We start from the raw sequence: 8,666 nt of genomic DNA, 5'->3' as shown, positions 1-8,666 counted from the left end.
TGTACACATATAACAACCACGGATTGCATCAACGAAAATGGTCGATTATAATCGGTTTTCGGCGGTTAACGATTAATCGAAAGTCGACTTTTTCAACACTCTCGAATAATCGACTAACCGAAAATCTAGTTTTAGTTTTTTCACAAAAACCGAATGATCGAAAAACCGATTATAGCATTTCACTGTGTATCCCTAGTCCGTCGATTGTAATATCACGGGAAAGACTTACAGTTTCAGTTTACACATTGGAGTAGAATGCATGGCTTATTTTAGGGATCTTGAGTTTATCAATGTTAAACTTGCGGGATCTTACTGTTCCAGGATCATTATCCCGTATAACTCTTAGTTTCAGCTCTGCAATGACATGGTGGTGGTCTGATGATATGTTCGCACTACGTTTGTTTCTGACATCCATTATGCTTCGCCTCCACATGCGGTTGATACAAAAATGGTCGATTTGGTTCTTTGATGAACCATCAGGTGAAACTCATGTTATTTTATGTGCGGTCTTATGCGGAAATAATGTGCCGCCAATGACAAGATTGTTAGTTCCGCAAAACTCTTTTGAAGCTCGCCGTTTTCATTTGCTGATTCAGTGCCATTGGTTCCCATTACATTTTTAAAATCTGTGTTGACACAGCCCACTTTGGCATTCATGTCGCTCATAACAATTTTGATATCTCCGAAGGGGAAACGCTGTAATTCTCCAGAAAAGCTGCTATAAAAAATCTCTTTTTCGTGTGGCTCTGCCGCTTCTGTTGGCTCATATCATTGAACAATTGACACATTTCGAACCTTGCATTTAAATCTAGTGGTAATTATACGTTTGCTTACGGGCTCCAAACGCATCAGGGATTTTCTCGCCACCGAGCTCAAAATAAAGGCTCTCCATGTGTATGAGGCGCATTTTCTCCTCGCATTCTTGCCTCAGATATATCCAGAATAGTAAGACGTAGGCCGTCGAATTCTTCTTCTAGCTGGGCTAGCTTACCAGTTTGAAAAAAGTCTTGACATTCCAAAATCCAATTCGTGTCCGTTGTTTCATTCCAAAAGTCGTTGCCTTATATCGATCAGTAATTTTTCTTTCATTTCTTACGGTTTCAGTAACAATTTGGTTTTCTACCACGCTACGCTGTCACAATATGGTTAATTTTCCATGATTCAAAACATTACATAAAGTGTATTTATTACTCTGTCCAAGGATCTGCAAGAGTCTTCTATATTTGAGACAGTGACAAATTGTTCCCTTATAAATTTAACAAAAACATCAAAAGCAGTAGATTCTTAGTTACTAAAATAACTCTTATTTCATGTAAATATTGAAAAGGTTTACGCATAAATCGCTTTGAAAATTTTACTTTGTTCTTTCTTTATATTCAATTTGAGAGGAAAAGGATAGTGCATTTTTATTGATGCGTATTCTTCCGTTTTTCCTCTGGAAAAGGTCTATAGAAGCGACCTTTTCTCTGGAAAAGGTTTATAGAAGCAACCTTTTCCCTGGAAAAGGTCTATAGAAGCAACTTTCCTCTGGAAAGGGCCTATAGAAGCACCCTTTACTTTGGAAAGGGTCTATAGAAGCACCCTTTCCTGTGGAAAGGGCCTATAGAAGCACCTTTCTAGATTTGGCTACTGTAATGTGGTTTTCTCGTCGGGTGGGGTAAGTCCAGCCGCGTCCAGGGTCTCCATAAGGACCCACTAAACCTTACAGATTAAAAGAATAGTTTTCTCTCTATTGAGGGGTTAAATCACATGTTTATTGATCTAAACACTACTATGTTCCACTTCAATGAAATGCGATATTATTACATTGCCTTCTTCGGAGGTGGGAATGCTGTAAGGTAGAACAGATGCTGACCGGCTCAAATGTTTGCTGACGATTTATATGTTATCGGGAATCGTATTGATTCTATGTGTTCGGGTGATAATCGGTGACGACCATTCGGCGATGTTTGGGAACTCGTCGAAGTTGTTCGAGAAGTAATAGAGTTTGTGCAAGCTAATTAAAAACTTTAGAAACTTAAAATCGGACGAAATAGACTATGACTCATAGGTTCCGAATCCTTCTCGCAGTACTGTTTGAAACTCATGTTTGGGCTATGCGAAATGATTGACGAACAAATATCTCAGAAACCAATCGGCATACTCTTTGGTAAGTCGTGACAAAATACTACAAGTCGAAAAAATTCATGATTGTTTTTCCGGCTGTATTCTCTACTTTTGGTATAATGTTACAGAAGAAGCTTTATTAATTTTTTATTTGTACAAGTAGAAGTTTTTGGACTCGATGACTGGACTCAGGTCATGCAACTTATTGCAACTAGAATTTAAATATTACTTAATTTAAATTAATTTTGACAAATAAGAATTGATCCTTAAAAAAATCCACATAATTATTCGCTAATAATGAGCAAATAAATCAACAAGGATTCTACCCTTGTCTATTGACCACTTGTTCCCAAAGCCGTTTTCTATTTGACATAACTTGTAAACGGTTGAAAACGAACTAAAAAATCGAGAATTTTGATTTCTGAAAAAATAAGTCAGCAACTATAAAAAGTTTCGTCGACAGATGGGGTACATATCTGTCGACGAAACTAGCCTATGTGAATTTGCGACCATGGACAGATCGAATACCTACACAACCAAACTATTTTGCCCAAAAAATTATGAGTTTTTAGAATATTGTAACCTTTTTGGAAGAACAAAATTGCAAAAAAAAAAACATCGAAACTTTTGAGATATTTATCGTAACGATTGTGTGCGTTCCGAATAAATTCATACGTATTGCTAATAAACTTAATTTAGATTAAGGCGCAAAAGTGTTAAACTTTTGGAAATTAATCTTATTTTGAGAATCACCCCTTTCGATAGTTTTCGCGCCCACAAGCCATTTTGGTTGGCCACCGTAGTATTTAGAGCTTTGTCAGGCAGCATGGACTTGCCTACGAAATATCGCACAAGGTGCGCCTGAACTAACTTAAAGTGAAAGGAACCTACACCTGGGAGTTATTACGGATTCTGAAACTACAATATTCATAGATGATAAGAATCAAAAAACAAAAAAATCGGCGGAGGGATTTTTAAAATAAAACGCGGTCAACATTTTTAGGTGTTTTTTGGGTTTTCAGGATTTTGCTTAAAAACCGCAAGCCATATCGAAATAAAACTAAAGAAAATATTGTATCAGTGAAAATTCTCTAAAATATTTGCTTTAATCCCATTTCGATAGGGCTTTGCGGTTTCCAAGCAAAATCTGAACCTAAAAAATCCTTAAAATGTGACCTTTGACCGTGATTTATTTAAAAATCCCTCTGGGGATTTATTATTTTTTAGATTTTTCTCATCTATGAACATAGTCGTTCAGTATTCACAAAAACCTTCCCCGGTGAGAGCTCCTTTCATTTAAGATTAGTTTAGGCGGACCGTGCGTAGTAAATAAGACTACAAATGTCTCCAAAAGGATCCTCGAACTGTCTTTTAACTGCACTTATGTTGAACTTTTGTAATGTTGTCCATACATATTCTTTTGGAACATGATATACGTTTGGAAGTAACTTTATTAGAAGAATAATAAGAAGAAATATTGCGATATGCAAAGTTTAGATCAAATCGATTACTCCCTTCGAGAGATAACGTATGTAAAATGTTGAACTTGGTACCGACATGACTTAAATTTAATTTGGACAAAATATTACGAGATCCAAATTGGTTGATCTGTTCGAGACTGATCATGCGCTTCATCCTGTCAGACAAACGGAGATAAGACAGACGGACTGTGCTAAGTAATTCCAGTTTGTCTAAAACGAAATTCGTCTACAAAATGTGGAGTCTAAAATCATTATTTCGATGAGGTATATTTGTATCGTATCAAAGTGTATATTATCTCGTAACCCTAAAGGCTGAGGATGCAATTATACTTTTTTGATGAAAACAATTCAGATTTTATCAAATTCATTTTTCTGGGCCCCCTTGGCCCCCCTGTGTACGTCCCTGTTTCATAGATTTATGCATTTGTTTTTTTTTGTTAGATGTTTTTAAAAATTACCTTTTCACTGAAAAATTTACCATTTTAGTACTTTTTGAAAATTTTAATTTTACATCCCTGCCACGGGCTGATAATTGGTTCAGTAGTCATTTGTTCCGCTCTAAAGACTTTGATGAACTATCTGTAGTTCTGAAAGCTCTCAAATGATTGAAGACCCACTGGAAAAAATATAATCAGACTTTGCTTTTGGAAGATCCCCAACCAAAGCTTTGACATTCGTCATTATTATTAAAATCTCAAAAATGAAAAGTTGTGTTCTATTAGCGGCTATTACGATACCTTCGTTCTTTGACCACCTCTACAACCTAGATAGGAGATATTCGATTTGAAATAAAACGTTGACGTTTTCTCCAAATAAGTTTTTTGCCCATTCCGTCCCCTGAATATTATCCGACCATCACCAGAATCAATAGGCTTCTTCCTCTGTAGGACCCCATTAAGGCCCAAAATTTCGTGACGATCCGATCAAAATTGCGAGATTACAAAAAACAAAAAAATGGGATGTATTACCGACTATTGCGATATCTCCGTTATTTGCGATATCTCAGGTTTTGCTTTTGATATACCCCATATAGAAGCGGAGATATTCTCTTTGAAATAAAATGCTGACTTTTCCTCCAAATTAGTTTTTTGCCCATTCCAACCCCTGAATATTATCCGACCATCGCACATAGGAGTAATGTATGTTAAAAATTGATTAAAACTCCTAAAAACCTCATTTATAATCCGATTGATATAATATTTTGCACAAATGATATCTTGGGTCCAAGGAATATTTTTGTAGAAAATAATGAAAATCGGTCCAGATTTGGATCTATCTCCCACATGTATTAGCATCCGATATGAGGTAAATAATGCACTGACAACGCAATATAGGTCCGATGAAGCTGAAAATTGATACATGCATCCAGAACTAGCCTAGAGTACAGTGTGCCAATTTTGGTTCAAATCGGTTCAGATTTATATAGTCCTATATGTATCCATTCGATTTTTTATTTCTACTTCAATTATTCCAATTTTATATGAGAAAAAACAGTGATTTTTCGGAATGGCGCAAACTTATATCAAAAGTTATTACACATTCTGATAAATAAGAGCCCCGGTTATAAGACAGGCAAAAAATTTGTGTTGGCAAACGTTGCCAAAATATTTTTTTTAATAGCTTTATATAAATTATTTCAATTTTACTTCAGCAAAAACGTGATTTTTCCGAATGGCGCAAATTTGTATGAAAAGTTATGATACGTTCTGATAAATAAGAGCCCCCGTTATAAGACAGACCAAAAATTAGTGTTGGCAAACGTTGCCAAAATATTTTTTTAATTTTTTTAAAAATGTTTTACATAATTTTTTTAAATTTTACTTCAGAAAAACACGTGATATTTCCGAATGGCGCAAACATTTAGCAAAAGTTTTGATTTAGTCTAATAAATTAGAACCCCGGCTAAAAGACAGACCAAAAATTAGTGTTAGCAAACATTGCCAAAATATTTTTTTTTAATTTTTTTAAAATTGTTTTACATAAAATATTCAAATTTTACTTCAGAAAAACACGTGATTTTTCCGAATGGCGCAAACTTATATAAGAAGTTATGATACATTCTGATAAATAAGAGCCCCCGTTATAACACAGACCAAAAATTAGTGTTGGCAAACGTTGGGTGCCACCGTGGTGCAATGGTATGCACGCCCGCCTTGCACGCAGAAGGTCGGTGGTTCGATTCCCCGGCCAGGCAACTCCAAACATTTTTCAACGGTGGCAAAATACCCCTCAGTAATGTTGACGACATTTCCTGAGTATTTCAGCCTTGAAAAACTTCTCTATAAGTGGTGTCTTAGGACACGCCGTTCGGACTCGGCGATAAACAGTAGGTCCCATATCATTGAGCTAAATATGAATCGGGGTGCACTCATTGATATGAGAGAAGTCTCCCTTGTCCCGTATGGGATGTTGTGGAACAATGTTTTTTTTTAAACGTTGCCAAAATATTTTTTTAATTTTTTTAAAATTGTTTTACATAAAATAATCAAATTTTGCTTCAGAAAAACACGTGATTTTTCCGAATGGCGCAAACTTATATAAGAAGTTATGATACATTCTGATAAATAAGAGCGCCCGTTATAACACAGACCAAAAATTAGCGTTAATTTTTTAGAATTGTTTTACATAAATTATTCCAATTTTACTGCAGAAACAAATTTAAAAGTGTTCATGATTGCAGGGGAGAAAAATGGGATCATTTCAGATTGGAGCGACTATGCGTATCGTATTATCTTTGAATCTGATATTCGAGCTTAAAGCGCATAAAACATCAAAAGTAACTATGGTCCGCAAACGTTTGCATCATTTAGTTTTTCGCCATTGAAATTTGAGTTATCATAAAAGATATATATGAAAGACGAGATGTATAACAATGAACTAAGATTGAAGATGCAAAAACAATTATCTTTGGCGATTTTTATGAGCTCGAATGCACATGAGTACAAATAAAATGAGTGGATTTTGTGAGCGCTGGAACCAAAATATATTCCTATTTTGTAAATGTCTTTCTTAAATACTTCCATATTTAAATATTTCAATGGGTTAAGTTGATAAAAATCAGATTTTTTTCAGAATGGCGCAAAATATGCGCAATATATTATGTTTAGATCGAATGTTGGAGACTTCAGTGCATAAATCATCAAGAGTAATCCGCAAACGTTCGCATCATGCACTTTTTCACTTTTCAAATTTGAGTTATCCTTAAAATTATCATAAAAAATATGCATGAAAGAAGAGACGTACCACCATTATTAAAGAGTGAAATGCAAAAACAATTTGGAACTTTTATAAGCTTATCTTGTACGGAGAATATACAAAAACAAAAAACCTTGAAAAATATAAATTTTCGCGAAAATATTTTTATTTTAATGTTCACTTAATTTTATAGTATTTGAACATGTACATTTTTGCTTTCATTACAGCTGAGTTCAATCGGCTGCTGCTTTGGGTTGGTTAACAGTAGATAGTTGCAGATGGTCATAGTGAATGGGGAAAAGGGTCAGGTGAATGTTTACCAATAGTTTGTTTGATAAAAATGCGATTTTTATATTTTGAGTTTTGATTAACTTTAGGCCTATATTACCCGTATGTGCATCGCCAAAATCAATAGGCTTCTTTCCCTCCGGGGCCTTCATCAACACCCAAAATTTGATGACGATCGGATTAAAATTGCGACCTGTAGCGTGATTACAAGGTTTAGATGGACAGACGGACGGACACATAGCCAAATCTACTCAGCTCGTCGAGACATTTTGGTATATATGTATGGGTCTACGACCATTATTTCGATGCGTTACAAACTTTTTGGCCAAAACCAACTTATAATACCTCCCCACGTAGTGGGTAGGGTATAATTAGGGTCGTCCTAATATATATACATACATACATTCTTTATTTTTTATAAATAATTAAAATTGTTGTGATAAATAAGAAAACAAATTATAGTACTGAAATATTCTACTTAAATATGATTAATGTCCATTGGTTCTGACTTCGTGATTTAGAATGGGAAAATCCTAATGTATCGCATGTGATGCTGCTGCAATGGGAACAATATTATAGTATCACTTACACCGCTCCACCTATTTAATACATATGTATGTACATATTGTGATTTATGATGAATCTATAAACGTGAATATTTTAGTCGATTAACATACGAGGGTTGCACGATAAATTTCTGGTCTAATAATGAAATCGCGAATATTTATTATCAAAAATGGATTCATTGTTTTCTAAAGTATTTATTTCACTTTTTCCACTCCACTTGAGGCACCTCCAAAACATGGTTTTTGACCGTTTCTACAGCATCTTCTGACGATTGATGTTTTTTTCGGGCTCATACGCATAGTTCTGTGATTCGTTACCTGGGACTCTTATTTAAATATCTTTGAAGTACCGAGTGTTTTTTTCGAAATTTCTTGCACAAATTGCGCAAAAATGGGCATCTCATGTCGATCTTGCATTATCCGTTCAAGCACAGCATAATTTTTATACCCTCAGCCTTTAGGCTAACAATGGTATAAAAATGTGCCTTATTGAAATAATGGTTTTAGACGCCAAGTATGTTTGAACGAACTTTGTAATATTTTGTCCAAACTTAGTTTAAGTTCGAAGATAGTTAATATCGGTTCACTCCATCCAATACCTCCCGCACAAAAGTTCGAACATGTTCGGAAAAATTGTGTGCATGATAACTCTTGAAGGGAGTAACCAATTTGGTCCATACTTTGTACATCGTAAAATTTCTACCAGACATAGATGAGATTCCCATATAGACTCTATCGGGCAACTAATTTGAGTGACTCCCACACAATATTTCGCAAAAGTGCAGTATAAGACTTCCTCTCGAATCCTTTTGATTTTTGTGTCGCTGCCCCCATTAGGCCGGTACAAGTTTTTTCATGGGCAAGATCATATTTCACAATAACTCTCGAACTGATCAGCCGATTCGGTCCAAAATTTTGTCTTAGTAATATTTATACCGAAGTTCCTCCTTGTGGTCCTGTTTATGTTTTTCGTGCGCAAGTCCATGCTCTAAGTTATTCGGTGACCAACTGAAATGACTGGTGGGCGCGA

The sequence above is a fragment of the Musca autumnalis genome, unplaced genomic scaffold (genome assembly GCF_047663935.1).
Source record: "Musca autumnalis isolate F117 unplaced genomic scaffold, ASM4766393v1 scaffold_2, whole genome shotgun sequence".
In the NCBI taxonomy this organism is placed as follows: domain Eukaryota; kingdom Metazoa; phylum Arthropoda; class Insecta; order Diptera; family Muscidae; genus Musca; species Musca autumnalis.
The sequence above is the reverse complement of the archived record's forward strand: the minus strand, read 5'-3'. Positions refer to the sequence as shown.